Source organism: Psittacula echo (assembly GCF_963264785.1).
Source record: "Psittacula echo genome assembly, chromosome: 4".
In the NCBI taxonomy this organism is placed as follows: domain Eukaryota; kingdom Metazoa; phylum Chordata; class Aves; order Psittaciformes; family Psittacidae; genus Psittacula; species Psittacula echo.
In genome coordinates this window covers 17,332,987-17,348,756 of record NC_137738.1, presented here as the reverse complement: position 1 = coordinate 17,348,756, position 15,770 = coordinate 17,332,987, and positions in this window count along the sequence as shown.

Sequence of the window (15,770 nt, the reverse complement as noted above, 5' to 3'; positions counted from 1 at the left end):
ACCAATCTATTTCACTTTCGCATTCTCTGATGGCTTTCAAACTTTCTACCTCCTCCCTCAGTTCAACCACCTGCCTGAGCACATCATTTATTGGCTCACACCTCACACAAGCGGTGTCACTGGCTCCCTCCAACACCAGTGCCAGGCTCAGGCATTCGCTGCAGCCAGAGACCTGCACGGCCGCATGTCTGCGGGAAGGTCTCAGTCTGGGTAGCCACATTATTCCTCACTACAGCTTTTGATCGTGTTGTGACCATGATCTATCTGGTCGATCGGTCCGTCTACGTCTCTGCGCACAAGCAAGCAGTCCTTCCTCCTCCTGCACTCCAGGCGAGTCCTCTTGATCAGATGGTTATCCTGCTCTCCTGCCCGCAAGAACTGCCGCACAGACTGCCTCGACCCGCTCTGTTTGCCGCGCTCCTGGTCGCTCGCGCTCCCTGGGCAGGTTTTTAACCACTCACAGCTGGTGCCGCTCCTCCTGGCTTCGTCCCCAGTGAGTCAGCTCCTCGCGTGAGCTGAGCTGCCGGCTCCTGGGCAAGTCCTGTTGAGGACTTCAGGCTCCCTCCTCGGTGGCTCTTGTCACTCTGAGGTGAGGCTTCTGGAGGCTGATCTCCCCACGCTCCACTCTGATGTTGCAGGTGTCCTCTCTCAAGCTACTCACCCCAGCAATTCATTTCAAGTCTTATGCTCCCTACTGAGTCTGGTGTTGCCTCTGCTTGCAATGAAATCAGACAGCCCCAAAAACTACCCCATACACGTGCTTGTTCTCAGCTCACATTGAACATGAGCCCTTTGGGAGACAGCCTGATGGATGGTGGACTGTAGCTAGCTCTGAAGGCAAAAAACAGATAGATAAACAGCTCTGCCTTCCTCTTCAGCAGCAGCTGGAAATGCAGCAACACCAGACAGCTTGAGTCTTTCCTGAGTCTCTCTGGAATGGCACAGCCATTTCCCATGCAGAGTGTTTGATGTAGCAGGGGCTGAACAGTAAGGCAACACCAGGTTTGACTAAAAATACAGGGTGTGAACTCTGAAGGATGAAACAACTGGAAACAAATAAAGTGAACATTTATCATTTCAAAGCCTCTTGATTTGTTAAAGGTAGTCTTGTGATTACAGAGGGTTGATCTCACAGTGTCTGATTAATTAGCATTGCAAATATAAGACAATTTGATGAATACTACGTCTTCTTGTCTTGTTTTTCCAAGTTTTGGCTATGTTCAATTTCTATCAACAGAAACAGAAGAAGGCCTGTATTAGACAACAGTGTCTTTTGTCCAGCGTCTTGCAACCACCACCTGAAACATCATAGGAAAAGTAATGTCCTTCCATTACTCTCCAATATCTGAATACCTATTGGATATGTTATTTGTCTATTCTCTTTCAGGAAAGTTTCTTCCCAACCCCCTTTTTGCTTCAAAAATAAAGCACAAACAGCAATACATAAAGTGTGGAACTACAATGACATTTGGCTACCAATACACCCATCCCTTCTTTGAATTCATATGTAGATTTTTAACACAATGCAACTGGGACTAAGTCTCTCCATGCATCAATGTAACACCTGCTACAGTGAAGCTCCAGATAAGCACAGAAGTTGTTCATTGATAAATGATTAATAAACAGTGGGTGCTACCTTTGACAGAGTTTAACTCTGGAGAACAGACTGTTTTTCACTGATGTCTCTACCCATCCTTTGAAATGTGTTGCCTATCTATCATGAGGCAGTTAATTCCATGTGTCTGTTATATACTATGGAATAAAAGTGTATGCTTTTGTTGCTCCAATAAATGCTTTCCTTTAGTTTTACTGTGTGTTCTAAGTGCTTCTTGCCCTGAACCTTACAATGGGAGTCCTTATATTTTTTCTGCCAAGGCATTTTCTTCAATAAAGCCCTTCACGTGATACCTTGCAAACACTGTCTGCTTGCGATTACCCAGAGTCAAGTCTTCAGCTACACACACAGTCCAAGGCTTAGTGAAAACCCTCTGTTGAGATTCTGCATTTGATTGTGCAGCGCTGTGTGCTAATCATAAATGTGAAATACAACAAACAACAGCAAGCAGTGAACACTGCTATGCTTAAATTCTAAGAGTCTGCATGAGGCAGCTCTTTTTCTTTTTTGTTATTCTTCTTTGCATCTGGAATGCAAAGAATTAGCAGCAACACTGCAATAATCACAATATCTAGAAATAGGTGCAAGGGAGATGAAGGGTGACTTATCATGTATGATCTTTTTTTTCCCAGCCCACAATGTACAAACCATGACAACACACAAGCTTGCACTGATCTCCAGGTGTTACTGAAGACCAAAGCAAGAGCCAGTCGTTGCCCATTACCTTCATCTTTAATAGGAAAGCCAGCAGAAATAAGTGTCAACCTGAAATGTTATTCAGTTCACAGCAGCTGCCATCTATCACAGCAGCATCTGTATTCACCTCTGTCAGATAAAAGCATGAGACAGAACCCCACCCCTGCTCAAAGCAGAATGCACTGTCCGGTCACAGATTACAGTCCCGCACCTGATGCCTCCAAAACCAGCAGCAGTTCCAGCATGCATTTGACCAAGAGTAGCAGTGACTATCAGCCACCTCCAGCTACTCAGCTCCTGCCTGGACCTCCACAATCACATTTCATCTCAATTCTAGCATGGCCCTGGTGGAATAGTAGCTGTACACATCACCTGAAGCAGGAGAAACTTTAGAGCATTTATCTTCCTGTGACACCTGAAACAAAGCAGGCTCAAAGGAATATATTAATGAATTTGCCCTCACTACAGCTAGTCTGGAAATCAGCTTTTCAGTGAAAGCATTGATTCATCAAAACTACTATTCTTCTTGGGATACGCTTGAATTCAACAAAGTATTGGACAGAAAACATTTTTGAAATCTAGAATTAGAGTGTCTGGGAGTTGAAGAGAAGGAAGGATGAAGGCACGGTTATAATCCTATCATAGGCCAGGCTTATCCTGTGGGTAAATGTCTTTGTCCCAGGATGCTGACAGGGCTCATTAGGACAACAGCAGTGGTGATGATGTTGTTACTAGAACATCATGAATAAACAGAATTTAGCCTCAAGCTCTGCCCACTCACTCTGTGAGCAATAAATTCATGCACACACCAGAAGGGAGGTAAAGTACCACATTTACTCACAGACTCTTAAAAATGCCATTCAGAATTTAATTAATGTACTCTTTTTTACACAATCGCCCCACAGCTGCAGCAAAATCTGGTTTCCTACAGCCTTTCAGGGCCAAAGTCCTCAGTATGTTGAACCAGGTGCATCTGCTAGGTGGCTCAGTCAGGCCACACCAGTATTTGCACCAGCACAAAGCAAAGCAGACGCTACCCCCTTAAATTTCATCAGATGTACTTTCCCTCCCATGGTTTGCTGGGGTTTTCTTTAGCTTGTTGGAAGCAGAGGAAAACAATAAAAACCTCATGTTTCTCCAGCCAGCCAGTGGTTGTTTCCTCCTATTTAGATGGCTGTGTGGTGAGCTGTGCTTGTGCATTCCTGCATATGTGTGACTGTATTCGTGTCTCTTCTCCTCTTGTTTCTACCCTGCTTTTGCTTCTGCCTGCTCCCCACACTACTACAAAGAAATGATTTTGAAGGGGGGTTCTGGATACTGCAGGTACAATGGGATCAAGCCTCTTCCCAGGGGCAGTATCCTCTGGGAGCTTAGGAGGACCACAAATAGGTATCTATTATTTTCAAGTTATTTCTACTGAGATACCCAGCTGGGGCAGATCTCAGCATCTTCAGCTCCATAACAGCTTCTCTGAGGAGAAGCAGAAATTCAGGGAGGGGGGGGAAGGACAAGCGGAATGGATGCTCAGAAGAGGAACCAAGATGCAGGTTGATAGTTTCATCCGCATTGTCTGGGTGCCATAGGAATACCTTAACTCCTTCATTTATCACAGCACCAATGTTAGAAATCTCAATTATTTCTGAATGCCACACTGACAAAATGTTTAATTAGCTACTTTGTTATGTTAATCACTTCTCAGATATGTGGAAGAACTAGAGGCGCCAGTGTGAGGACCCATTATTTTTTATAGAAATGTACAGAGGATGAATGTCCCCATCTTTACACAGAGATAAAGGTCAGACATTAACACAGCATTCATATATCTTAAGCCTTTCATAGGAAGCACATACCTGCCAGCTACAGACTTCTGTGCTAGTAACAGGAGAACAATGAGAGCTGCCTGGAAAGTGATGGGTGGAAACAGCTCAGGGGTTCTCATCTCCCCTCAGACAGTGATGCTGCTCTAGCGTAGTAGGGAATAAACAGGCTTAGCAGTTAAGCAGTTCAGATGTTACCATCAAGAACCTTTCACAGCTAGGTTCTCCCAGGCTTTTAATGAAAACTGACTGCAACTGCAGGCACTCAAAATCCTTCCTAATGCCAGCAGCCCTCTTTCCACTGAGGCACTAAGACCTAACAAAACAAGGAAAGGATTTCTGGATGCATACTGCCTGTCCAGCTCAGGATGCTGATGGGTATCTAAGAAGACAACTTCTCTGATGTTCTTCGGTGCCAGTCTTCCTGGATGATTATTTTTACAAACTTCTGAAGTCCATAGGTCTACATAGTATATTAATTTCAGGAGTGGTTTTTCTAACAGCTTTTAGGAAGGAAAGAAGAAAGCTGAACTGGTTTAGCCAATGCCACAAGAAGATAAGCATCTAACTCAATTACTGTTTCAAAAAGACAAAGTAATGCAGAATGAAGAAAGAATATGCATGAGGAAAATGGGTTAAATTTTGACTACTCAGTCATTTCTACATTTCTTAAATGATTTTCCCACAAAGCCTCAGAGAAAAGCCATCAAAAATATCTGATTTGTGCAGCTGACATATTTAGTGGAGGGAGATATTCTGGTTCACAAACTCTAATTAATTCTAATAAAACCATAAAATACAGTCTCCTTTGTTTTCCACAACCACATCGATAAATGTTATGGTACAGGGATATAAGTATCTCATTAGTTTGCTGACACTCAATGGCTTATCTATATATATAAAGCCATCCTGCCATTCATTACTGATAACCAATTTTCTTTTGAACAATCTCTCAGTTGGCAAATCTGTCTTTTGCCCTGTGTTGTTGTATCAGTGCTCAAAAAATGTCAAAAGAAGTGGTCAGATAGCATACTTGGTCTCTGACCTGTCACAAGTCAGATTGCAGAGGACCAGCTTCTATGGACAAGGTACTTTCCTGTCCTTAAGTGGTCTGAATGTTTTCTTAGCTTCAACCCCATTATTTGCCAGCTTGGTCAAAGTGAATTTGGATACTGCTCCAAAAGCCTGAGAAAAATGTACTTTCTTGTAAGTCCTCCACTAAACACAGGAGCTGAAGGAACCGCCACCTGGGTTTGAACTTCCACGAACAAATATTTGTGCCCAGCTGCTGGCAAGGAGCTGACTTTGTGCCATGGGCTGTGTAGGAGCTCTGCTGGGAGCTGGTGGGCAGCGTGTCAAGGAAGCTCATTCTGCTGCAAGCCGAGCATTCGCTTGAGGACATTTCTCGATGTCCAACAGGAAGACAAATTGAAAGGCTGATAGCAAAAGACAATCTCCCCCACAATAACACTTCAAATTACAGGAACACAGATTAACTGCAATTGACAGCTAACCATTAGCTATTTAATTACATGCTCTGGTCAGTGTACAAGGAGGTTTATTGCTGATACCATTTACCTCACTGAGCCCCATGAGTCATTCCTGACCTATATAAGCCTAAATGAAAAGAGTTTCAGGCTTCTTTTGCTTTTTTCTAGGGGAAATACAGGCACCAAAAAGGAACAAGTGCATTTTTATGTACATGGGCTTGATAAAAAAGGGATCCAGGCAGCCTTTTCTCCCAGCACTCACTGTATAATGTGAGCCAAGCACCATCCACTAGACAGTGCATGTGGCTGCTGTGGGGTTAGCTCCCCAGGCTGACACTTTATGCTCTCTAACTGGGAGAAAAGGCTACCTCACAGTGACTTTTAAAGCCACCAACTGTAATAGTTTTGCCAAATCTCACGAATTTCTGTCATTATTGCAGCTAGTAATTACATGATGTTCTCCAGTAATCCCCTCACAGAGTCTCTACATGTGAGTATTTTTGCATGGTATTTGTGCTCAGCAGCTGAAAAAGATGCTGGCCAGTCATTCAGTTCTACCATTTTTCTGTGCAACATGGGGACAGATGATAAAACAACCTTCTTTTTAAAATAAAGCTTCTTTTTTAACAGAAACGTCATAGCTTTGTATGCCACATCATGTTTCTTTTAAAATGTGTGGTAGATAATAATCTGCTCATGCTACCAGCTAACGGAGTTGCTTTTCAATTCAAGCTGTAGAAAGCTGCACTTCGGCATTATTGGTCCCTGCTTTAAAACCTGTTGCTTTACAAGGTGACATGGGATGGAATTATATAAATCATTTTCTGTGCCTGAAAGCCAGATATCCAAACTGGATATAAAGTAAAGGCTATGAGAATTAAGTAAAATGGCCAAAAAGAAGAGCTGATATTTTCAAAATTGGAAGCTGTTCCTATAGTAAAGCATGCTCACAATGGTGACAGGCTGTACAAAACTGTGGGCTTAGTGAAGTCAGGAGACCCTGAAACAGCCCAGTCTGGCTGTGGAAAAAGGTTGCACAAGGCTGGAGGGGATGCGGTCATATGCCTCTGGCCAGTGAGCCTGCACGGCATCACTGTGGGGATGGGGAACGCTGCCTCTTCTTCCAATGGGAAGTTTCTTCTCTATTACTAAGCCAGTCTACACTTGCTTGCCCTTTCTCCTCTGAAACTGGTCTAAACACATTTCCCCTCTCTTCCCCCAACACACAGGATAGAGGTTTCTGATAATGGGAAAATCAGAGGCTTACCTCTTATGTTTTATCTCTTTAGAGCATTTTATAAATATTAAGCTGGGAAATGAAATGGACAAAAGGAGCAGTCGTTATATTTGCAGTTGTCTGAGGTGGCACAGCCCTCAAGTGATTGTATTGTTAACAACAGATCTGGCTTTGTGTGGTTTTCATCTCACCAATCCAATAACAAATGGTTTTGTAACACCCAAACAATCATTTGCATCTTCAGCTGAAGCAGAAGATTTAGGAAGGAGCTCCTTTTCCTTCAGCTACCATTGCAGCCATCTGATTGGCACATCGCATCGTTTATTTAATTTACTGATAGAACCTAATGGGGTATAATTGCTGAAGCATCTTAATAATTCTAAATACAGGAATTGATTTGGGGATTAAATGGAATATGATAATTGAGTAATTGAACAAAGTAGCTGGAGTCCTCACCCAGCAAAGTGGATTTTGTGATTGTGGTTGATTGCATCAGAATATAAATCAGCCTGATTAGCATGGCTGACATCAGCTCCCCCTCCTCCTCCTCTCTATAACTGGCTTTAAGCAGGTCTTTTCCAGCAGAGCAGAGAGAAGGAATAAAGACCTGGGAGAGAAGCCCCTTGGATTTGGTCTTACATGATGGTCTCTGCTCAGCAGGAACTGATCTTCTGTGGGGTGGGTACTTTTCCCAAGGGTTTTTGAGTGTTCTGACACTGGCCAGGAGGTGTTCAAGCCCTACTTGGATCTGGGGGAATTTATAGTGCTGCTTTTTTAATTCTTGAATCTCTTGATAATTTGGGCCATGGTTTCCTGGAAGATCACTTTGTCAAGATAATTTTCAGCAGGAGTGATGAAATTTAAGCAAATTCACCCCAAGGGAGGTTGGGGAATTAGTAATGAACTTTATGAAAGAGTCTTTGTCTCTCAGATGTGCTTCTAGTCTCAGTTGAGTTAATCCACAACTTGGAGATTTTACCCTTCTTGTTTTGTTGGAGGACTCCAATTTCCCACTGGGAGTTGGCCAAAAAAGTTGACCGAGTGTGGAGTAAGGCTCTTCAGGAGGACAAGCTCTGTGGCTACATACCAGTCTAACCAGGAAGGCTGTAAAGTGTGCAGTCCTTGCAAGTGGCTCTGCATTAGCTGCCAGTGCTCTGTGGATTTTGTTGACTTCAGGAAAAGCACATGTAGTTCTAGGATAGGAGCTGTATGTTGTCAGCAACGTCATTTACATTTTATAAGTGATAACACCTGCACACTAACATTAGTTCCATTTTGAAAAGCAATATCATTCCCAACTCTTTCTTTTTTCATTTTGTCTTTGTGTGTGTATGTGGGTATGTAAATCAGGTTCAGCTGTTGGTTCCCTGCCTTTTCATTGCAGTTTATATCTATAACATTCCACATAAATGTTTATAACCACATTACTGCATGACTGCACTCTTAATTGTTAACATTATAAAATTAGGTATAATATAATAACATCAATTGTGTACCTGTATTAAAAGAAACACAAGGAATAGAATGTAACATCTATAGATAAGTTGCTTCTAATATTAAGAATGGCACTAAATTCTATTAACTTCATTAATTATGTGCATGCATCTCACTTTGTTCTCAATGAAGCAAGATGACATTTAGAGTATGAAAGTTTCAGTCTGAACTTGTAATCATTCATTCTGAAGTCTTTCTGAATGGAAAATTGCCCTTCTTTTCCCCCAAACTAGCATATTGATGGCTTCAGTGCAATGAAGATGTTAATCAAAGGAAATGGAAAGAAGTCTGAGGCTCTGATGTACTTCTGGCTTTCTCTTTGAAATATTTCAGCTCCCCTTTGTGTTCATACATAACTGCAGTCCTGCCCATGCCAAAACTACTCTAAGCAGAAACAGACACCCTCCAGGGACCATCACGCTTGGTTTCAAAATGACCCGTTGTCCTTCACTCTGTGGGGTCTTTCTCTCTACGAGGCAGGTCCCTAGGCTGCTCCATGGTATTTGAAGCTGTAAGTCAACAAAAGTGCAATTGTGTACTCCTGCAAAACTAATAGATTACAAAACCTCAGCCAGGCTGAAAACAGGGACATAGGTGAGTGCATAAATTAGATAAAAGAAAAGAACCCGAAAACCTACATGTAGTTACATTACAAGTAAAGAATGAGCCCTGTGGTAGGCACACAAACAGTAAGATTGAGTAGCTGGGGGCTCACCTTGCATTTTCATTGCCAGCTTACCTGAAGTGGGGATTTCTGGCAGCAGAGACCAGAAAAGTAAAGGCACTGGTAATTTGTTTTTAGCCCTTGGTAAGCTTAAAGACCATGTTGAAATCTGAGGAGCGTTTCTTCCCACGAAGCAGGCTACCACTCAGTGTATCTTAACATCTTGGAACATATCTATGCATAGGCATGCAATAGCAAATTTTTATTCACTTCCTGAATCTCACAGCTAACCTTCCTGACTGAAGGTCTTTCAAAACTAGTTTTTTTGAGTACTTGTTTTTGGGAATAAAATTTATTTTAATTCTCCTAGTTCAAAATTATTGTCAATTAGATCAGTATATTTGGTGAAGGTATTGGCCACTGAGGTACCATTTTTAGGTTTAATTAAGGATGGGGATTTGGAGGGGCAGAGAAAAAGGTAAATAAACCAAAAAACTTAGGTTTATGGTCAGATTTTCTGTGGTGCCTGCTGTCACATGTCAAACATGATTAATTACACACTTGATGTATTGTGGGACATTGGAGAGCAGCTGTTTCATACTTTCAGATCACATAAGAGGATAGAAAAATAAGGTTTAAGGGATTCCAGATTTCTGTTTGTTAGCCTGTGATACACACAACCATTGTTAGCAGGAGCTTAAGGATTACTGAATTTCAGCTGTCTGTACTGATGCTGCTGTTGAACTCGAGACTAGTTAGTATAGAAACTAAGTCTATAGCTTGAAAATGAAAGGACAACTAATCTTGTTTATTGTCGTGGTTTAAGCCCAGCCGGTAGTTCAGAACCATGCAGCTGCTCAGAAATTGCCTCCCCCTTTCTTTCCCCTGCTCCTGGAGGGATGGAGAAGAGAATCGAAAGAATGTAACTCCCATGGGTTGAGATAAGAACAGTCCTGTAACTAAGGTATAACACAAAGCCACTACTGCTACCACCAATAATAATAATAATGATAAGGGAAATAACAAGGGAAGAGAATACAACTGCTCACCACACACCAACTGATACCCAGCCTGACCCAAGCAGCAATCTAGCCCTTCCAGGTAACTGGAAGGTAACCTACTGTGGTATGGAACACCCTGTTTCAGAGTTCATGGATTCCAGGTGAGAGAAAACAAGAGAAAAATAGAGAACTCTCAACTAGTTTATTAATATAGGAAAATATAGAGAATCTAACAGATTGAGTAAAGGATATTTCTGATATTTGGTTATCTTAGCAACCCCAAGGACCCTGTGAGGACGATCAGGAAACCAGCTCAGAGAAACATCATAGCAGTGCGAGGTGGCAGGCTCCACTAAATTGCAGTGACCAGAAGCCAAGCAGCCAACACTGACCATCTTGGAGATGCCATAAGCTCCATAGCACTACCCCTTGACTAATTGAGACGTACAACTCAACAGGTCCTGGCAACAGTGTGTGCAATTCTATTTGTTCAGTCACTAGGGCTTTCACTGCTTCAAAAGCCTTTTCCTGCTTGGGTCGCCATTCCCATTCTGCCTTTTTCCTCCCCAGTTTGTGCAAAGGTTTAAGTAAGGTAGCCAACCCAGGTAACTGAGTCCACCAAAATCCCACAGCCCCTAAGAACTGATGGATTTGTTGTTTCGTTTCTGGGGTGGGCCAGTGTTGCAACATCTTCTGAGTTTGTTCTGGCATTTGCTGCACCTCATCTGCCCAAATGATACGAAGGTATTTTACTGTGGTGCTTGGTCCCTGTACCTTTTTTGGGTTAATAGACCACCCGGCCTCCTGTAGGCCAGTTTTTACTACACCCAATGCCTCTTCCACTTCTTCATAGGTTTCCCCCTGTAACATAATATTGATATACTGAGTAATTTGTACCTTAGAACCTACTGTAATCTGTTGCAGGATGCAACTAAGAGCGATGGCAGTATGTGGGACTATGCTTGTACCCCTGGGGTAGCTGGGTAAACGTGTATTGGACACCTCTCCATGTAAAGGCAAACTGATCCTGCGTCTCAAGGGGAACAGGAATGGTAAAAAACGCACTAGCAACATTAACCATGGCATGCCGTTGCCCAGCATGTTGCTGTATTTGCTGAATTAATGAGGCTACTTCGGGTACTGCAGCTGTGATGGGTGGCGTAACTTTGTTCACTCTTTGGTAATCTACCATCATACGCCAACTACCATCAGAATTTTTTACAGGCCAGGCTGGACTGTTAAAGGGCGAGTGGGCATGTCTTATTACTCCTGCTTCAATTAACTCACCTATGGTTTGCTGGATCTCGACATCTCCTCCCTGTATCTTGTACTGTTTCAAATTTACCACTTCCTGATCAACAGGAATAGGTGCAGGATCTGAGATGCGGCCTACTACTACTGTTCGTAACTGAAACCAGTGAGGAGCACCAAAGGACCATAACTCATTACCCAACACCAGACTGTTGCCCATTAGCAAATCTATCCCTGTTACATATTCACCGGTTGCCACTATCATGACATTATATTCATTAGGTTTCCAACCCCCAATTTGTAATCTCATTCTGGTTTGAATACTCTGAACTGGTGCATCCCCCAGTCCCCAGACTGTAGGATTTAAACCCTGGTGTCTTTTCGGGTTCCCATGTAAAATTGTGACCTCCACCCCAGCGTCCACTAATGCCCGCACCACCAAATAAAAATTTGGTGTCAGCCACCAAATACAACATGTGACAAATGGGCTCAACTCATGTTGAGTTAAATGGACTTATCGCCATGGGACTTGGCCACTTCCCTATTCAGTTTTCAGATGGAACCTCGCAACAGGCTTGTCAACCTCCTGCCATGGGTATAACATATTATCAAACCTGGGTGGTTGCACACTGTCATCATGCTCGCTCTTCTTCATGGCATCAATAGTTGTAACATTGTGGATATTAATGCCCTTCTCTTTAGCCATGTGCCAAAACACAGATAGGGGCTGACCATCAATATCCTGTATCAGGACCCACCCCTGTAACAATTGCTTAAACAGTCAAAATCGGTCTCCACTCGGTCCCCACATGTTTGGGGTGGTGGTCTTGTCGGTCTTGTTTGCGGGGGGGTCCCTCAGGTTTATTCAACCCAGGTAACTCTCTCAATTACCCTATCTTTTCTATCACATCACTGATGGTCATACCCTGGGCAGTCATTACAATAGGAATAAAATAAGGCTTCCAGGCAGGACGACCCCCTTCCAACAGCAAATTATGTACTGCAGCCGTGAAGGGCTCTGTCATGTAACATCCTGGATCCTTATGCTGTACTGCCATTTTCATACCTTCCCATTTTAGTAACAACTTCGCCTTAGGCAGGGTTACACACTGACCACTAGTAAGAGGCCAGGCTCCATCTGCATTGTATCTCTGTTGTAACCCATATGCCACCATCGTAACAAGGTGGACATTAGTCCCTGCTGGAAGTGCCCTAAGGGGTTGTTGTACAAACACGTTACTCGATAGACCGCTGAACTGGGGCTAGTCTAGTTTGTCTAAAAGGACACTATGCCTCCTCTTCCATGAGCTGGACAAGCCACTGTTGAGGCCTCTCCCCAGGTCTTTGGCTATACTTGGCTAGTAGGTTTTTTGCATCGTCTGGTGAAAAACCTTCCATAGTATCCGCTCAGGCCCAACAGCCTGATACTGGGTCCATGGCCCCCCTCCATTTTACCACAGGAGCCACCCGAGCACTCTTTATATTTCTCTCCCGCTCATTTTCCTCCTCCTCAATATCCAAGGTACTCCAGATGTCCCCATCTCATGTTTTGGGATCCCAATCTGGTTGGGTTACTACTGCCCTTATCTAAGGTCCCATATCCACACTGGACTTCAGGCGTCTCTGTCACTCTCACTCAGTCCTTACGGCAAGTGATGTGGGTAATTTCTCTAGTTGTTCCTGCCACCCTGATGCTGCTTGGGTGGCGGCTAATAAAGCTTATTGTTGCACCACCCCTCTCGCTTTTTCAGTTAGTAGTTCCAGTTTCAACTGATCTATCTGTTCCTCCAAGTCTTGGATTAGCCCCCAGGTTACTTTAAACACACTAAGCAGGGCTCCTCCCATGTTGCAGATGCTCTTTAGGCTTTGTTTGTGGTGTCTCTACAAACTGCCCCAATACTTCAGTAGATCGAGAGCCCATTTTTCACCCCATGGCTCTGGCCACACCTGAGTGCAGGTTTCCCACCTATTCCACAAAGTACTCCAACGGCTTTGGTGTCCATCCTGGCCGCTCCACCTGTGGAACACTGGAAGCAGAATCGGAGGGCTGCTTCCTCTTGAACATGGTTACCCAACTCTATCAAATAACTAAAGGGGCCTCACTGCCTTTTTATGCACACTCCCTTTTTTTTTTTTTCTTTTCTTCAGGTCACTCAACTTGCTCTGCAGCGACTACAAACCCCAGCCTGCTCGGCAGCAGCTATAAATACCTGCTGGCAAATGCACTTCTGCTTTAACCCTTTCTTGCCTGAAATGTTAATCTGCTACCTGTTAAAAACTTCTATGTGAGCCCAACCACAAAAAAATACATAGAACACTGTCTCTTGGTGCAGCTACGCACTTCACTGACCAAGCCCTGCCCTCAGCACACCCACACACAAGGGATCCCACAAGCACACTCTACACAACTACAATACTTTAAGCACAAAATCCAGACAATCACTACACACTACACGGCCCCACCTACACAACCCACAGCAGTCCTGTAGCTGTCCACCCTCACTACACAGCCCCACGTACAGAATATGACAACATGTGATATCTGTGCACCACTACTACAAGGCCACATGCACAGAATGTGGCGCAATCCGGTAGCTGTGCACCCTCATTTCATAGTAATACGTGGCAAAACCTGGTAGCAGCACACTCCGCTGCCCGGCCCCACTAATATTTGTTATACTCAACTATTTCTCTCATGCTTTCTCAGATCCAGAATCCCATCCTAGTCGCCCTTTATGTTTCAGAGTTTGCAGATTCCAGGTGAGAGAAAACGAGAGACAAATAGAGAACTCTCAAATAGTTTATTAATATAGGAAAATATAGAGACTTTAACAGATACAGTAAAGGATATTTCCAAAAAGTGTATACCTTACCAACCCCAGAAAGCCTGTGAAGACAATCAGGAAACCAGCTCCAAGGATCATCATCGCAGTGCAAGGAGGCAGGCTCTACCGTAGCGGGCATCCCCGCAGAAGAAACATTGACCTGGATGGTACAAAGTTCTGCTTCCTCCCATTGCATGAGGCTCAGGCTTTTATACTGACAAAATTGCACACTCATTCTGACGCAGGGGGCCAGCCTACATCGAAAGAAGTGGCCAAAAATATCTAGAAAGGTCTCCTAGGGTCGAGACTTTTCTGGAGAGTTCTAAAGCAGAACTTGCCAGGTAGAAACCAATGCTAGACAAACAGTACTTTTCTTTCCTTGTGTGTTTCACCAAGCACTACTATCTATTGTCCCTGACACATACGCCTTTGGTTAGTTTGGGTCAGGTGGGTCTCTGCTTCCTCCTGATTTCCCCTCCTCCCTGGCAGAGCATGACACTCAGAAAGTCCTTGGTCAGAGTAAACATTACTTAGCAACAACTGAAAACATAGGTGTTATCAGCACTGTTCCCAGGCTGAAAGTCAAAACCACAGCACTGCACCAGCTACTAAGAAGGAGAAAAATGACTGCTACTGTTGTTGACACTGGAGATACCACTACCATCTTCAGTTAGTGATGACTAACACCTCCTGTTATTTGGCCACTGCATTTTCAAAGAAATTGTTTAAGGATGTGTTTTCTTTAACTATATAGACACTCAGGTAGACATTGTCCGTATTATTTATAAGGTGAACACTTGTTCATGGTCGTGCCTTTTGGTTTGGTGCCTTTTATATCATTCATTTATACCTTACCCTAAGGAACATTTGGAGGCCACTGAACCCAGAACTGATGCCTCCCTTTACTGACTCAGTGCAAATATATCTCTAAGCTCCAGCAGGATCAAGAATTGGGAATATAGAGTTTGCCACTGGGATAGCCACAAGTAGGAACACATTCATTCCATGTCATTGTCTATTCTCATTACAACTTGCCTAAGTCTCAGGCAGAGAACAGCACCTAATGAGAAGAGATCAGGTGTTGAGATTTTGTGACGGCTCATTTTCTTGACAAAGACAATGACAAAAATGAAAAACAACACAGCCTTAACCTCTTCCTCTGACAACTCTAAGTCTGTACTGAGAACAGACAACTGAAGAAAGTGTTTCCCTTTGCTTCTGAAACTGGAGCCTGTGTCCTTACTATGGAGCACTGGTGGCAACCAAGAAGACAGACAATATTAGTGCCAAAACCACCTAGGTCCTTCATGAAGAGGCCACTGGAGCTTTTTCATTATGTATAGCCTCAAGCACAGGTTTAGCACTCAGATAGTAAAACTAGAGTCCCTGTCTGATGACAGAGGTTCCCTATTCCCTGCATCTCAGCTAATTCACAAATGTTCCTCCACCAAGAGCACTTGCCAGGTCAGGGAAGAAGATGGACACACAAGGAGCTGCATCAGCATAGCTATGGTCCATTACTGGTCGCTATGTTGTGGCCTGTGAATATAAAATTGTTAATTGTTAATTTAGAAAGAGGCCACAAAAAGCACAATACAATAGACTACTTCATTGTCTGCAGCATATGGTGTTAGAACGGTATAAACAAAAGACCCTAAAATATTGCTTATAATGTTTGGC